We start from the raw sequence: 18,147 nt of genomic DNA, 5'->3' as shown, positions 1-18,147 counted from the left end.
TTCAAGTGTTCTCTGTCTTTGTGACTCAAGTTTGGTAAATTACATGTTCTCGTAGATTTCAAAGTTTCTTCCAAATTTCCTGATTTGTTGGTATATGTTCTTAATAGTTCTGACTGATTCTATTTCTATAGCAACCATTGTTTTCTCTTTTGTGTCTCATTCAAGTGACTTTTTAAAAAAAGATTAATTGTATGTATTTGAAATGAAGAGTGACAGAGAGAGTGGCCAAGATGAAGAGATCTTCCATCCCATCTACTTGTTAACTCTCCCAGTGGCTGTAAAAGCTGAGCCTGGCCAGACCTAAGACAGGAGCCAGTCTTTTTTAATGTCTTGAGATTTGTTTTATTTTCTATTGTATGATCAGTCCTGTTGTTCTATGTGCTGATGAAAAGGATGTGCATTCTACAAGTGTGAGGTGGGATAGTGTACAAGTGTGTTGGGTCCACATGGTCTATGTGTGTATTGTGTTTGTTATTTGTTTGTTGACTTTTTTGTCTTGTTGAATTGTTCATAGATGAAAGTGGAGTTTGAATTAGCCCATTATTATTACTGCTTAAGTCTCCTTTAGGATCTACTAAACTTGTGTTTATACAATGGTGCTCTTGCATTAGTTGTGTATGTATTTTCAATGGTCATATTGTCTGTTAAATTGATCTCCTTACCATTATGTAGGATTATGGTCTCTTTTTAACAATTTTTGTCTTAAAGTTTATTTTATCTACTATAAGCCTGGTGAATCTCTGCTCACTTTCAATTTCCATTAACATGGAGTATATATATATATTTTTTATTATTTATTTGCTTTTAGGCCAGTCATGGTTTCAAAACAGCTAAATTCCTCACCTTTAACACATATGGATCGTACATGGGCAACAGTTCTAATCCTGGCTGCTGCACTTCCCAACCAGCTCCCTTCTTGTGGCCTGGGAAAGCAGTTGAGGATGGCTCAACGCCTCTGGAACCTACACCCCCATGGGAGACCTGGAGGAAATTTCTGGCTCCTGGCTTCGAGTTGGCACAGCTACAGCCATTGTGATCACTTGGGCAGTGAATCATCGGACAGACGATCTTCCTCTCTGCTTCTCCTCTCTCTATATATGACTTTGGAATACAAATGAAGAAATCAAAACAAAAAAGATTTTTGCTTTTTATTGAAAGTCAGATTTACAAAGAGAAGGAGAGACAAAGATCTTCCATCTGTTGGTTCACTCCCCAAGTGGCCACAGTTGGCCTTCCTCAACTGCAAGCCGCTTAATAGGAAGTGGAACACCCAGGATATGAACCAGCACCCATGTGGGATCCAGGTGCATGCAAAGTAAGGACTTTAGCTACTAGGCTACCATGCTGGGCTTACTAACTTTTCGCATTCTTTCACTTGCACTCTATTTTAACTGATGAAGTTTGTTTCTTGTAGGCAGCCTTTTGCATATTACTGGGTCCATTTATTATTCTTTAAAATTCATTCATCTAATCTGTGTTTCTCAGAATTGAGTCCATTTGCATCCAGTGTACAATTACTTGGTAATGAGTTGGTCCTGGTTTTTTTTTCTTAATTTCTTGTTTTTTCAAATGTTTGTTGTTTTCCTGTAGAAGTCACATTTTCACAATGAAAGTAGCCTGTTTGCTTTATTTTTTTTTTAAGATTTATTTATTGGAAAGTCAGATATACAGAGAGGAGGAGAGACAGAGAGGAAGATCTTCTGTCTGATGATTCACTCTCCAAGTGACCACAACGGCCAATGCTATGCTGATCCGAAGCCAGGATCCAGGAACTTCTTCCGGGTATCCCACGTGGGTGCAGAGTCCCAAGTCTTGTGCCGTCCTCAGTTGCTTTCCCAGGCCACAAGCAGGGAGCTGGTTGGAAAGTGGAGCTGCCGGGATTAGAACTGGCGCCCAGATGGGATCCCAGCATGTACAAGGTGAGGACTTTAGCTGCTAGGCCACGCCGCTGGGCCCGTCTGTTTGCTTTTGTATACAATATTTCCTTAATTATCCTTTGTAATTCTGATTGGATAGTGATAAAAAATCTTTATATTGTGTTTGTTTTATAAAGTCACTTCATTCATGAAACAAAACTTCACTGGAAACGTATTTTTGGTTGATAGGTTTTAATTTTTTTAATTTCAAAACAGATTTTCTCTCCATTCTTTTCTGGTCTTTTAAGTTTTCTGTTGAGAACTCTGCTGTCAGTTTAATGAGTTCATTTAAAAATCACACAGTTTATAATTCCATGTGCTGTGCCTTTGAAAGTTTCACTATATCATAATAAGGGTTTTTTTCTGTTCATGTTCCTTCGAGATTCTGTCAGCTTCATATATGTGGGTTTCCATATATTCCAAATTGAAGCTTTCCTTTGTTGTGTCATTGAATGGGTTCTTTCATTTTTAAAGATTTTATTTGTTGGTTTGGAAGGAAGAGACAGAGAGAGCTTCCACAAACTGGTTTGCTCCCCAAATTGCCACAATAAAAGCCAGAACCCAGAACTCCATCTAGATTTTCCACATAAGTGGAACGGAACTAAAAGTGGAGTAGTTAGGAGTTGAATCAGCTCCTGTATTGGATGTGTCACATGTAGCACACCAGCACCCGACTAGGTTTTCTGAGCCACTCTTTTTTTTTGTTTGGGGGAGACTTCCAAAATTTAAATATTGACTTGTGTAGAATAGTTAAGAGATATCACGCACTGTTGCATTCTTTTTTACCAATATTTCAAAAGATACCTTCAAGTTCAGCTGTTCTTTCTTCTGCTTGATCTGAAGACTTTTTCACACTGTGCCGCCCCCTCTCACTTATTTTTCTTTAAAATTTATTTATTGTACTTGAAAAAGTTACACAGAGAGAGTGAGGTCGAAAGAGAGAGATGTCCCTTATATGTTGATTCATTTCCCATATGTCCACAATGGCAGAGCTCGGCTAGACCAGAGCCAAGAGCAAGGAGTTTCCTTTGGATCTCCCAGGTCATCTTCTGTTGCTTTGCCAAGTACATAGGCTAGGTAGCCAAGACTTGACCTCGTGCCCGTATGAGATGCCTGCATGGCAGCCTGATCCTAGGTGCTAGAATACCAGCCCCAACAGTTGTATTTTTAACTTTGACTTATTGAGTTCTTCCATTCCTAATATTTCTATTCATTCCTTTTCAGTCTCATTCTCTTTGCTGAATTTCTTATTCAAACCATATACTGATTTCCTAATTTTGTTTAACTGTGTATCGGTATTCTCTTCTGTCTGTTGGAATAACCTTATAATGATTGCTTTGACTTTTTTTCTGAGGAGTCATTAATTTATTTGAAAGAGAGTGAGACAAAGAGAAAGAATATTGAGATCTTCCACTCACTGATTGATTCCCCAGATGGCCATGGCAGTCAGGGCTGAGCCTGCACAGTCAGGATCTTCCTCCAGACCCCCCCCACAATGCCAGTGTCACACACAGTGGCTTAGCCCATTGTATCACAGCATCAGCCTCCCCTTTGAATTCTGCATTTCATCTGTTTCTCCTCACGTTTTGATTTCCTCAAGTGTTATTATGCTCATCTGGGGTGATGCTGTGGGCCAGTGTAGTTGCTGGGAACCCTGTGATACATACAGGTCTCCAGTGATTTCCTGAGGGAAGTTTTGGAGTGAGGAGCTTCTCAGGTATTGTGAACAGTTCCTGCTGGTATAGCAGGTGGCCCTGGCATAGAGGCTTCCAGCAAACACAGCTGAGATCAGCACTGACTCCAGGACTAGGGTGAGCTCATAGACGCCCAAAGTCACTAATGCTGATTGGGAGAGGCAGGTTCCCCAGATGCTTTCTGAGTAGATGGATCTGAGAGAAAGATGTGGTGCTGCAACAGAACAGGGAGTATTCCCAGGCACTCTGCATGGGCCATGTGGTGAGATGGGAGCAGGGGGACAGAGACAGTCTGTGGGTACTGAATCCCCTGCGTGGAGCTGCAGGCAAGAGGAATCCTTGCAGGGGCATAGAAACTTGCCAACTTCTGGGCCTGATGCAAAACCCTAGAGGTTAAATCCTCACCTTGCATCCACTAGGATTGTCTATGGGTGCTGGTTTGTATGCTGGCTGCTCTGCTTCCCATCTGGCTCCCTGCTTGTGGCCTGGGAAAAAAAGTAGAGGATGGCTCAAAGCCTTGGGATCCTGTGCCCGTATGGGAGACACAAAAGAAGCTACTGGCTTTGGATCAGGTCAGCTTCAGCCACTTGGGGAGTAAGCTAGCAGATGAAAGATGGTTCTCTGTATCTTCTCTAGATATGCCTTTCCAATTAAAACAAACAAACAAAAAACGTACCAACTTCTGTTGGAAAGTCTGGATCTCTTAGGACCAAAGCTGGACTTAACTGAAGCACAGACCATAAGTTACAATCCCTAGCTAGTCCATTTTTACCCTAATTAACAATGTAAAGATTGTAAAAAAAAAAAAAAAAAAGAATCTCTAGCTAGTCCAAATTCAGGGCTAGTGAAAGCAGGGAAGCAGGGAGACTTGGACTAGAACTCTGTCTTTTTTTTTTTTTTTTTTTTTTTAAGATTACTTGTTTGATTTTTCTGTCCCCTAATCACTCTACAACCAGGAACAAGATGGAGCAAATGGTGGCATTGTGGGTTCTGGGTTGGGTAGTTTGCTATGAAAGGCAGGTAGATTAGTGACTATCTGAGGAACTGGTTCATCCAAGAGGGACACTCCTTCCAGGGTCAGCAAAACCCCAATGCCAGCCCTCAAATATACAGAAAATAAGATGGCATGATTAATATACTCTTCAAGGGTGATGGCTCTCAGTTCATGAAGATAAAAGAGTTCTGGCTGCATCCCAGTAAGTAATAGTCTTCGCAAAAGCAAGTGCTCAATCTAATCAGATCTACTTTTGAGAGGTAGCCATCTCCAAGACTGTGAGGATGAACTTAAGAATGAAAGAAGCCATCCTGGGGAGAGTAGGAAGGATCAGCTACGGGGGAATGTCCCATAGAGTCTGCAGACGATTGACAAGTGGGAAGGAAAAGGGACTCTGAACAGGAAATGACAAATTCTCATGTACAGAATCAGTTCTCTCCAATGGAAAGTGGCCATCGTCTGCAAATGATAGCCTTGCCTCAGTGGCCTGGAACAGTTCTGAGCATAGCCATTTTTTTATTCCTGGTGTTGCAAGCAGAGAATCAGAGGTTCAGGTTGGTTAGGGAAGGTGGCACTGCACAGAGCCAAACAACAAGCCTGCTGTTTACATTTCAGCTTGCTCTGTTTGGTTTGCAGCAACACAGCAATGAGATCTGGGTCCTGTTTAAGGAATTTTTACTCAGACTCTGTTGAACTGTAGGGAATTTGATTTGCGTAACTATAATTTATCAAAATGATTGTTAAAAAAAACATGGGAGATGTATGCAAATAAATAAACATTAAAAAAATTACTTGTTTGAAGGGACACTCCCCAAATGGATGAGCTGGGACAGAGCTAGGAGCTTGGAACTCCAGGCAGGATTCCTCCATGGCTGCAAGATCCCAAATCTTGGGCTGTGCTCTGCTGCTTTCCCAGGCACATGAGCAGGGAGCCAGATGGCAAGTGGAGCAGCCAGGACACAAACACTTGCTCACATGGGGTGCAAACATCACAGGTGGTGGCTTAAGTGGCTGCACCACACCTCCAGTCCATGCTGGCCCTTTGCTGTTCTGTGGTTGGGAGTAAGCTAGGTACAGTATCAAGCGTGACTGCCAATGTCCCCTCCCAAATGTGCATTGACCAGAACATGGACACACTCTAGTGTGTGCTCAGACCCTACTCTAAAAACTGTCCCTTGGTGTCCCTACTCAGAAACAGCTTTGGGTCTTAGAGGGGAAATTGTACAACACATAGGACCCCGAGTGTCAGTATGTACATGTTTCAGCAGCAATGAGTGATGCTTTGAGTGGTAAGTGGAAGTGGCAAAGGGCACAGGGGATGATCTGAGAGTAGAAAAGGGCAGGCACCCCTACTTCTAGGTTCCTTAGACTGAGATTTGCAGCAGCTGTGTGAGCTGTGATGTTAGGGTGACCCCTGCTCTGTTGGACCCATGAGCCTCAGTCTTCCTCATTCAGGACTGTTTGCAGGGTTTATGAGAGAAAGATACACCGAGGCTTCTGGCTTAGCATAGCATGGCTTCTACCAGTGCCTCCTTCCTGTAAATGGCACCTCCCTGCCTCAGCCTGCATGCTCTGAGTGCCAGGAGAGGACATGTTCCTCACTTCTCTGGGGCAAAGCTGCTGTGTTTCCAAGGGAGCCCTCCTTACCAAGCTTCTGGTCTGTGCTGACTGGATTGCTGTCAGGCAGGTGTTGCCCACTTTGGGGGTTCAAACTGGTGGGCTGTGTGGGTGCTCCCTTGCTCGGCCTTTCCCCTGTGGGAGGGAATCTCACTGGCTCTGGGGCTCCTACCTGGATTTTATTCCCCTCTTCTGTGCTGGTGTGTCTTGGTGTCCTGCCCTCCACCCACTGTCCTGTTACTGCTTTCAGGTGCTGGCCCTTGGGCACTCAACCTTGACATGTAGCTGATTTGGGTCTTCTTGGTGGAGGTAAGTGCTGAACTCCTCTATTTGGCCATCATGAAATGCTTGTGTTTTGTCTTTAATATGGTGATGTTTGATCCACATCTGCACAGTTACTGATGCAGCCGAGTATCAGTCTTAGTAGACTCCTTGTTTTCTCTCTGACTCAATGAGTTCTCCTTTTCTGACTTCCGTGGGGTCACATTTTAGTATTCTATTTTATCTCCTCTATTGTCTTTTACCCTATTTTTCTTAATAGTCCCAGTCTTCCATAAGTTAATGACATACTATTTCACATATGATGTATACACACCTTTTAAAAGTATCCTAACTCTAAATTGTAGGCAACTGGCTAGCTTGCATTGCACCTAGGCAAGTGTTCTACTGCCGGGAGCAAAAGAGCCAGCAGCGGGTGGGCACTCTGGTGCTGGATAATGTCAAATCTGTATTAACTATACCAGCATGCCAGCAGTTACCTATTTATACTTTTTAAAGATATGTGTGGATGTGGGGAACACCAGGCTGGGACACACAATCCCGGCCCTCAGAATGGGGGTTGGGGGAGAACTGCACATTGCCCAGGGAATTGGGTCTGGTCATACTCGTACATGTGCTGCTGAAGGAAGCACCTAGGAGCATGCTGGATTGGGAGGACCTGAAGTCATGTTTGACAGGGAAGGAATGACTTGAGGGATCTTCCACAGATAGGTCACTGCACTCACAGATAGACGAGGGAGCCAAGACTAGGTGGTTTGGAGGGGGGTAGTTTGGAGAACATAATTGGATCAGGAGCAAGGCACCTGCCCATGTGGGAGACATGAGCTGTGCTAAACTGTATCACCTGTCGTCTGCTGGCAGATGGAAAAGCTGAAGCTGCAAGTCATGCCTGTCTCTGCTAGGCTGAAGTATTTACCCATGAGTGTTAGGGCTGGAGGTGAGCCATAGCACTCACCAGAGTGCTAGAGGACTGGCTCTGGGAGCAGAATCTGCAGGGCCTTGAGCTCGTGTCTATGAGATTGTAGCAACCACTGGTTGACATGGAGAGCTGGGTTTGATGATGGACGAAGGAAGGCTGGACTATGGAACTCAACTGACACTCACTGGAGCCAGGGCTGGGAGGATGTCAGGATGGGCCAGGTTACAGTACCTGCTGGCACATGAAAATACCAGAACTGAGGGCACACCATGCCAAACAGGATCATGGAATCCACTAGCATGCATGTGATCTGGGGCTGGGGGGGAAGACAGGTAAGGGGACTCCTGCACTAGGCTGCAGCTTCTCTTAAGAAGCATGATCACTGGGGCTGGCTGCAACACTCATCAACATTTGAGTGGCCCAGAGTTGTAGGCAGGCTGAGCTGAGGCAGGCCTCAGCACCCACAGGTGCGCACAAGAGCCAAGACATGGTGTGCACTGCATCCAGTTGGGCTAAGTTGCAACACCTGGCAGCAAGAGCTGAGCGTGCAGTTGGACTGTACCAGGTTGGTTTGAAGCACCTACAGGATATTACAAGTCCAGGAGCTTAGAATGGGCCTGGTAGGGGATCTTTGAGGACTTCCCTGCTAGGCTGCAGCTTCCACTGGTGAATGCAAGAGCTAGGGCTAGTGGTAGACCAGGCTGGGTAAGGCTGCAACAACCATTGGTATACATGTGGGCTGGGTTTGGCTAGCTTGGGCTAGGCTCCAGCAACTGCTGGCACTTGCAAGAGCCAGAATGAGTGTAGGGCAGGCTGGGCTAGGCTGCAGTACACACTGACTAGTGTGAGGACTAGGGCCCAGCCATGTGCATCTGAATTGCTGTCAGTCTCACCATTCCAAACACGATAAAATCTCTCCAGAATCTACTGGCTGATACGGTCCACCCCAGAGTCTCCATTAGTCCAGATTTTCACTTCAACACAAACATGGCTGGGGGTAGATATTGATATGCTCTGTCCTCCATCCTGCTGAGGTACAAAGTGTCTTCTGCAGGTTCCAATAGACTACTATATCCTCCATGCACACCTGGAAATGCTTTCCACTGCTTGGTCTGAGCTTCTGAGGAGGCCCATCTTTGACATATCTACTCCGCAGTCAGATCATGGGACCTGCACTTGTCTTCATGATTGGGGTTCTGAGATCAGCAGTTCAGTTGGAGGGATCCCCACAGAAATTTTGTCTGAAGTGATCCCAGACCTGATTCTTGTGTCTGCATGCCAGTACTGGGTCCAGCAAAGTCTATCACCCCAATCAATTGTGCACATGCTGATGGTTGCAATTGTGCTGGGTCAGTTCTTTTTCCATCCCTTCCACATGAATCAGTGGGTATTGCAGTCCAGCCTGATTCTGCCCACCACACACTCGGCCCTCGCACAAACTATTGGGAGCTGCAGCCTAGTCAAGGTGACTCCCAATAACCCCTGCCAGGCCACCTCCTGCCCTGATTCCCGTGCTTGCCAGTATGCATGGTACACTGGTCCAGTTTGTCCCACATCCTATTAAATTCTCCTACGTGTCCGTGGGCATTGAAGCCTACTTCAACCCAACCAGCTCCACTCTCCGGCCCGCACACATGCTGGCGGGTGCCATTCTGTCTAGCCACCCCTGTCCCAGTCCTGGTTTTCCTGCTCTCCTGTGGGAGTGGTGACCCAAGAGGGAGGTGCCCACTATTTCCCTACTGGGACACTCCCACTCGCGGATCATGTGCTTTCCAGGTGGTACTGCAGTTTAGCTTGACAGAAGTAGCCCCTTGTGCCAGCATCTGCCAGCTGATACTCCAGCAAACCCAGCCAACCCTCATCCACTCTGATTTATGCTTGCACCAGTAGGAGCCCTCAATCCAGCCTGGCTCTTCCCTGATATAGCTCACATGAGGCCCACAGGTGTTGTAGCTCTGCCTGGTCTGGTCTACCCCCATCCCAACTCAGGCTCTCCAATGGGAGTAGTGTTCCAGCAGGGGAACTCTCCACATTTCTCCAACCTGTTTTATCCTTGCCCCCCTGGGTCTGGCATGAGCTGGTTGGGCACCGTGTACTGGTTGGGCACCGTGTGCTAGTCTGACATGGCGTGCCTCACCTCAGCTTTTGCCAGTGGGTATTGTAGCCTGGCACTACCCAGCCCACCCCCAATTCTAGTCAGGTTAGTGGGGGCTAAAGCCTAACCCAGCCCAGCCGGCACCCAGTCCAAGACATAATGTACATGGTGTGCGTTGCAACTGGAACTGACCTGACCCACACTCCATTTCTGGTGCTTGGATTTGCCCTGCTTAGTTTGTCCCCGACCTGCGCCAATCTATGCCGCTGGGTGCTGTTCCCTGCCCTGGTCTGGGCTGCACCCTGTCGTAGTTCTTGCGCTCACCTGTATGCACTGTGTCTTGACAGAAGAGTTTCCTTGGCTCCTCCATCAGAACCTCTCCCATTGCCAGATCTCGCACACATGGGTGGGTCCATGGACCAGCCCTACTCAGTCCACATCCAGTGGCCTTTCCTGATCAGCCTTCAACCCATTCCCATTATTATTGTTGGATTGCAGCACAGTCTAGCCTGGTCCATACGCAGACACAGCTCATACCCGCCTCATCAGGAACAAAAAAAAATATCCTGGCCCATCCTACACCTACCCTGGTCCTCACAAGCACCAGTGTTTGCTGGGGTCTAGCCCAGTCTGGTACACCCAGCCCCAGCCTACACGTGTGCCAAGGTATGCTGTAGCCTTATCTAGACCAGAACATGGCTCCCATTCTAGCCCTGTGCTGACCAGTGGGAACCACAACCCAGCCAGGGTGTCCCCTTAGTTCCCCACTAGGTCTATTCCCAGCTATAGATTTTGCACATGGTTGTGGTTGCTCTGACCCAGCTTGGCCTAATCGCTCACCTGTCATGACCTTTGTATTTGGATGCTGTAGCCTATCCTGACCTAGCCTAAACCAAGTCTTGCCACTCACTGGTGGGTGCTAGAACCTGGCCCTGCTCTGTCTGCTTCCTTACCAGTCTCATACAATCTGGTATGTGTGACAACCTAGCTGAACTTGACCTGTGTTCCAGCCTGGTTTCTGCTCTTGCCGGTGAGGTAAGGTTGGCTTGGCCCTGCCCTGTCGTGTCTCTCCAAAGCCAACCCACACATTAGCTAACAGTTGGAGTTACCCTGCTCAGGCTGCCCAATTCCCAGGCATGAAACACGTGCTCACCAGCAGGAGCTGTGACCCCCAATAGGTTCTCCAGTTTCCCAGGTTCTCCACTTGGTCCTCTCCATGACGCAGAGCTCACATGCTCCAGCAGATGCTAGGTCCTTGCCCAGCATTGCCTGCCACTCTGTCTTAGCCTTTGTATGAGCTGGAGGATATTGCAGCCCAGTCCACCTCACACATAATACCCTATGGTAGGATGCACGTGCGGGTGCTGCAGCCGGGACCTGCCCATGCTGTCACCATCCCCAGCACCCATGAATGTTGGTGAGTTCCATAGTATTTCCTAGCGCAGCTCATATCCACCCCAACTCTTAAGCTAACCAATGGGATTGTAGTTCCACAGGGTTGGGCCCATTTATGCCCCACAGAATCTATTCCCGGACCTGGTTCTCTCACGTGCTGATTGTTGTCATGACCATTCCTAATGTGACTCACCCGTATTCCGACATTTAGTCATGTCCTGGGATCCAACCCTGCCAGACAGGCCCTCAGCCATGTGGACTGGCATGTGGCAGTCAGCAATGCTGTATGCTAACAACCCATCTCAGGACTCCCATGGGGCTGATGAATCAGTCTGATCCAAATGGATCATACTGACTCTCCCCTTTGAACAGCCAGGTCTCAGTTCCTCACACTTGCCAGCAAGATTGGTGGCCCCGTGTGTTGGGAGTCACACAGGATTCGTGGCCCCTCCACCTACACACACATTGGCTTTATCCGTTCCTGCCTTTAGGCAGCAATTACATACCCCAAAAAACACTAGAGCTTGCCATCAGGCGGCCAGCAGGCAGAGCCTGGCGCACAAAGGCTCACTGGCCTCCCAACAGCCAGGACTGGCTCACTGCATGGTGATGGTGTTCATGGGCTGGGTCCCAGGCATTGGGTCTGACCTGGCTTGGGTTTTCTGCAAGCAAGTCACCACGCTTCGAGGGCTGCTGTCATCCAAGCTGCCAAAGTCGAACTCGGATGTGCATTATCTTTTTTTTTAAGATTTTTTTTTTAATTGGAAAGGCAGATATACAGAGAGGAGAGACAGAGAGGAAGATCTTCCGTCCGATGATTCACTCCCCAAGTGAGCACAACGGCCGATGCTATGCCGATCTGAAGCCAGGAGTCTCTTCAGGGACTCCCACGTGGGTGCAAGGTCCCAAATCTTTGGGCCGTCCTTGACTGCTTTCCTAGGCCACAGGCAGGGAGCTGGAAGGGAAGCGGGGCCACTGGCTTTAGAACCAGCAACCATATGGGATCCCGGGCGTGCAAGGCGAGGACGTTAACCACTGCGCCACCGTGCCGGGTGCCATGCATTATCTTTTGTTGACATTTTCCCCACACATCTTTCATAGGCTTCTTTTAAAATTTTTTCATTTTTATTTGAAAAGCAGGGCTTCTGAGAGAAAAGAGTTCTGTCATCTGTGAATTCACTCCCCAAATGGCTGCAACAGTTAGAGCTGGGCCTATCCACAGCCAGGAGCCAGAGGCTTTTTTTGGGTCTCTCATGGGGGTGCAGGTTCCCAAGGTCTTGCCTCTGCTTTCCTGACTCCAGGGTACCTGGCAGCCAAGTCCAGCCAGGAGACCAATCTATTGTATAATGTCAGCCACAGCAGGCCTGGTCCTTAAAGGCCTCCTGGGTAGTTCCCCTGGGCTCCTTCTGTGGCTGCAGGACACTGCAGGAGACTGGCTGCCAGAGTGAACACACACACAGCAACATCCATTGTGTGTGTGTCAGTGTGTGACTGCTATTGTGATCACTGCACAGGCTGGGAGGCTCTGAGAGGACAGCCAAGCCTTCCTCAAAGAGAAACCGGAAATGCACAGACAAGCAGTAGTTACTGAGTGGGTGTCTGGCTGGCTGATCTGCCGGTTCCTGGCCCTGACACGAGGTGGGCCCATGGGTGAATGCACCTGGTCCCAGGGGTGGCTTTGCGCATGAATCTCAGCTATTGCAGATGGCTCACAGGACATTCTGCATTCCCTGAGTGGAGGACATTACTGGAAGGAAAGACAGGAGAAAAGGGAAGAGGAAGGCATTGGGAGAAACTGGACAAAGGGGAGAAGGGAGGAAAGCTGGCTGGAGGCCCAGGGATGAAGTTCTGTCCTTGGGTTCCTTCCCCAAGACACCCCACTAGTGACAGCACATTTAAAATCATTTTCCACTGAAGCCATGTTCAATTTTTTTGTCTATTATTTGGAACAAATGGAAACCTGATCAAAATATACTCTTAATTTCACTTCTGTGGTTTCTGTTCTAAGCAAAGCGTGTGCAGCAGTGTTGGGTACTGTGCAGAGTGCTAGGGAGACGTGGGCAGAGCCTCCCGCAACTCACTCTGAGACGGGCAGCACTCGTGCCAGGGCACTGATACCTCCCTCCTGATCAGGACCGCCAAAACGGGAGCGGAGGCTCCAAGAGCGATGGGACTTGGCCCGTGTTCAGTGTCAGAAAAACACGAGATGAATGATGAGATGAGGCGGGAGTGGCAGCACTGGGCTCTGGCAGGCAGAGTGAGTGGGAACAGGTGTTCAACAGACCGAAGGCATGAGGCAGTTGAGATCAACATGGACACACATGAGAACTGTGCAACTCATCAGGGTAAGGGCAGCTACAGGAGAGGATTCTGTCCATCCTCCCCACCCTGCTGGCTCTAACTGTCTGTTGTGTTCCCCAAATGCTCTACTTCTGATCAAGCTTTCTGCTAGTGGCCTGAGAAAACAGTGAGGATGGCCCCTGTGCCACTGCACCCACATGAGAGAACTGGAGGGTTCTTCTGGCTCCAGCTTCAGAGAAGCTCAGCTCTGGCCATGGTGGCCACATGGTGAGTGAACCCGTGGAGAAGGGGATTTTCTGTGTGTGTGTGTGTGTCTCTAACTCACAAAAGTGGGACCATTTGTACTGAGCCCATTCAGAAGGGTGTTAGGGAACCCACTTTTTTTTTCTTCTTCCTTCCTTCCTTTTTCTTTCTTTTTTTTTAAGTCTTATTTTTATTGCAAGATATACAAAGCAGAGAAGAGACAGAAAAGATGATCTTCTGTCCGATGATTCACTCCCCAAGTGACCTCAATGCCTAGAGCTGCACCAGTCTGAAGGCAGGAGCCAGGAACTTCTTCCCGGTTTCCCACGCGTGTGCAGGATCCCAAACTGGGTTGTCCTCAACTGCATTCCCTGGCCACAAGCAGGGAGCGGGGTGGGAAGCAGGGCTGCAAGGATTAGAACCAGTGCCATGTGGGAGTCCAATGCGTTCAATACGAGGACTTTAGATGCTAGGCCAGCACACCATGACTCCTCCCTTCCTTTCTTAAGATTTATCTATTTTTATTGAAAAGGCAGATAGATAGAGAAAAAGAGGCAAGAGGAAGAAGGTCTTCCATCTGCTGGTTCACTACCCACATGGCTGCAAAGATCAGAGCTGAGCTGATCTGAAGCCAGGAACCAGTAGCTTCTTCTGGTCTCTCTCGCAGGAGCAGGGTCCCAAAAACTTGGGCCATCCTCCACTGCTTTTCCCTCACAAGCAGAGAGCCAGATTGGAAGTGGAGCAACCGGGACATCAACTGGGGCCCATTTACAGTGCTCCACCACAGAGTGGAGGATTAGCCTGTGCAGACACAGTGCCAGCCTGCATAAATAAATCTTTTTTAAAAAATGAGGACAATGGAACAATGTGCGGTATACCAGGAAAAGTTGCCACCTGCAACACTGGCATCTCAAGTCGGCACTGGTTAATGTCCTGGCTGCACTACTTCCAATCCAGCTTTCTGCTAATGGCCTGGAAAAAGGGGTGAAAGATGGCCCAAGTGTTTGGGTCCCTGCCACGGATATGGGGGACCTGGATGAAGCTTCTGGCTCTGGGTTGGCCCTGGGTTGGCCCAGAGCTGGCCATTGCAGCCATCCAGGGGGCAAACCAATGAATGGAGGGATCCTCTCTTTTCTCTTCCTCTCTTCCTCTCTTTGACTTTCAAACAGATCTTTTTTAAAAAAAGAACAGACTGTTCAGCAAGTTGTGCTCAGAAAACTGCCTATTTAAGTAGAATTAAATCAAGTTAGACCCCTACCACCTATGGTTCTCTCTCCTTCATCTCCAAATCTTATATTTTATTTACCCTCTACTCTTGATGAAAATTATTAATTATCTCTGAACATAAGCCACCTGAATCCCAGCTGAAAGCTAGAGCCACTGCTGGCATTCCATGAAAGCCAAGACTGCAATGAGGATCCTGCTATTCAGTCACTATGTTGGTTTTGTTTTGTTTTGTTTTGGTTGTATCAGCCAGTGAAACAGAAAAGAGAACAAACTAAGAAGCATGAAAATCATGATTATGTATACATTGCTGACCATTATTTATGGTTAGTAGCATTTATAGATATATTTAACCTGAAAATAGGAAAGCAAATGGGAAATGACTCAAAACAGTAAGGAAATCTAATACAGTGGGTGCAAACAAAACTAACACAATCTCCACAAGTTAATGTAGCTTTTATATAACAAACAACTAGTAACATGAAAGACCCACAGGAAGCTCATGGCTTCAGCAGGCCTGCCTGGCCCAGCCGCTGCAGCTCCTGTCACTCTGCGTGGCCAAAGCCAGAGGCCAGAAGCTTTGAGCTCTGTCTCACTCAGCCTTTCCAAGCAAGAAAGAAATAGTTTTTTCTGAAAATCTGCAGATGCAGCTCTGGCACAATGGCTCAACTGGCTAATGCTTCACCTCCAAGTGTAGCATCCCATATGGGTGCTTATTCATGTGCCAGCTGATCCAGTTGCTACCCAGCTTCCTGCTTATGGCCTGGGAATGCAGTAGGGGATGGCCCAAAGCCTAGCGACCCTGTACCCATGTGGGAGACCTGCAGGAGGCTCCTGGCTCTAGACTGGCTCAGTTCTGGCCACAGTGGTCATTTGCGGAGTAAGCAACAGATGGAAGAGCTTTGTCTCTTCTCTCTGTAAATCTGATTTTCCAATAAATTAAATAAATCTTAAAAAAAAAAAACACTGCAGATATGCAACTACCAGATCGAATTCGCTGGGCAGCAAGTGAGAGATGGCATGGCGTGTAAGATCTTTACAACTGTACACTTGTGTGTGCCATCTATTAGATGATGAAACAATTTGATCTTTCCAGAGCTCAGCATTCTAGGCTCTGTAAGAGGGAAATGCTCCTGAATTCAGGGGAGGGGCTCTTGCAAAGAAATGGGAGAATGCCCGTGATGCAGATCTACGGCTGCATTATCCTCCTCTGGGTTCTAATCCTTTTTCAGAGAGTTGAAAATGACCATGAGAACTGCACTACATTATCCACGTGCAACAACTTAAAGATGCAAATAATTTCCATTCCATCAACTCTCAGAATACACTGAAATAGGGAAGTAATACACGGGCTCAGCTCAGGCCGTTGCTATTTGGGGAGTGCACCAGTGGACTTTTTCTTTCCTCGTGGAAACTCTGCCTTTCAAATAAAAATAAAACTTTTTATTAATGAGGCATTTATTTTCATTTTAATGGCAGATCTACACAGAGAGGGAGAAACAGAAGCATTCCCCAAGCAGCCACAACTGAACCGATCTGAAGCCAGGAGCCAGGAGCTTCTTCCAGGTCTCCCACACAGGTGCAGGGTCCCAAGGCTTTGGCAGTCCTCTACTACTTTCCCAGGCCACAAGCAGGGTGCTGGATGGGAAGTGGAGAGTCCAGGACTAGAACCAACACCCATGTGGGAACCTTTGCAAGTGTAAGACCAGGGCTTTTGCCACTGTGTGCCAGACCCATAAATAAAACTTTAAGGATAAAAGAAAAAAAAAATCCCTGCAGCCCTAAAGTAGTCCTTACCTAACATGCCGAGCTTTTAATGCTAACAGATGCCCACCTAATACCTTCATTTGGGGGGCAGGGTAAGAGATGTTTATCTCTAGCAGCTGGAATCTTGCAGAGAGATTTAATACAAAATGTGCTTTTTACCCCCAAAAGCCCACTACCTTTTATACACACATCTTACAGAAGTCGGATACCAGGACAGACCGACTAGCACAGGACCAAGAAGGGGAGTCCTTTAGAAGCGGACAGGGACATCCAACTGGCAGGAGAGGACAAGCTGTGAGACAGGGTTAGGGCACAGGTGGAGGCAGAGCCCCAGGGAGTGCTGACAAGGCACCAAAGGCTATAAGGGGTGCTTCTCCTGGGGGAAGCCTGCGAGCCAATGTAGGGGGGCCCTGGGATGCCGCCCCCACCCCCGCCTGGGTCTCCCAAATGCCTGCTAGAATTCATAGGAGCCCGCCTCTGCAGAAGCCACTACCACTACCACTCTAAAACCTGCAACAGGGAGGCAGGGACGACGCCAGAGGAGGTGACCCCACACCACACCCGCCGTCCACGCGGGAAGACTTACTACATCAATTTTAAAAAGTCGTTCTTTCCGGGGCAGTGTGGTGGTCTAGCAGGTAAAGTCCTTTCCTTGCCTGTACCAGGATCACATATGGGTGCCAGTTTACATCCCAGCAGCCCTGCTTCCAAGCTAGCTCCCTGCTTGCAGCCTGGGAAGGCAGTTGAGGACCACCCAAAGCCTTGGGACCCTGTGTCTGCCAGGGAGACCCAGACGAGGCTCTGGGTTCCAGGCTTTGGGTCTGCTCAGCTCTGGCTGTTGCAGCTGCTTGGAGAATGAGTCAGTGATGGAAGATCTTTCTGTGTGTCTCTGTTCCTCTCTGTATATCTGACTCTCCATTTAAAAAAAAAAAAAAGTTGTTCTTTTCAGACACTTGTTTTATGCACCCTTGGTAGTTTCTGAGAAATCTGTGGAAGTTAGACTTTGGTAAAGAAAAATCTCATGGCAGGCTGCTTCGGCTACAACTGTGTCCTTGCTGTGGGTGGGGTTTGTGTCCACTCTAGGTGGAAGCTCAGTTTGTACTAGTCAGTAGAATAAGGCTGGCAGTAATACCCATTTGTCTGTGTTTTTTCTGTTGTTGTTGTTGTTTGTTTTTCATAAGGAAGTGAAAATGTGAGGCCAGCATGGCAGTTCTACATGCTAAATAGCTGCCTTCAAGTGCCTGGATCCCTTTATCACTGTGTAGTGTCTTCTATGGCCTTTGTTACATTGTTGGTCTGATAAATGTGCATCTTCTTCTGTCTGCTTTTGGTTCCCATCTGCATGGACTCTTTGTACAGAACTGTGTTCTTGTAGTTTTTTTTTTTAAGATTTATTTATTTTTATTGGAATGTCAGATATACAGAGAGGAGGAGAGACAGAGAGGAAGATCTTCCATCCTATGATTCACTCCCCAAGTGACTGCAACACCCGGTACGGTGCTGATCTGAAGCCAGGAGCCAGGAACCTCCTCCAGGTCTCCCACACGGGTGCAGGTTCCAAGGCTTTGGGCTGTCCTCAACCACTCTCCCAGGCCACATGCAGGGAGCTGGATGGGAAGTGGAGCTGCCGGGATTAAAACCAGCATCCATATGGGATCCCGGTGCGTTCAGGGCTAGAACTTTAGCCACTAGGCCACCGCACC

The sequence above is a fragment of the Ochotona curzoniae genome, unplaced genomic scaffold (genome assembly GCF_017591425.1).
Source record: "Ochotona curzoniae isolate NIBS_2020 unplaced genomic scaffold, NIBS_Ocur_1.0 patch16, whole genome shotgun sequence".
NCBI classification, from domain to species: Eukaryota; Metazoa; Chordata; class Mammalia; order Lagomorpha; family Ochotonidae; genus Ochotona; species Ochotona curzoniae.
The sequence above is the reverse complement of the archived record's forward strand: the minus strand, read 5'-3'. Positions refer to the sequence as shown.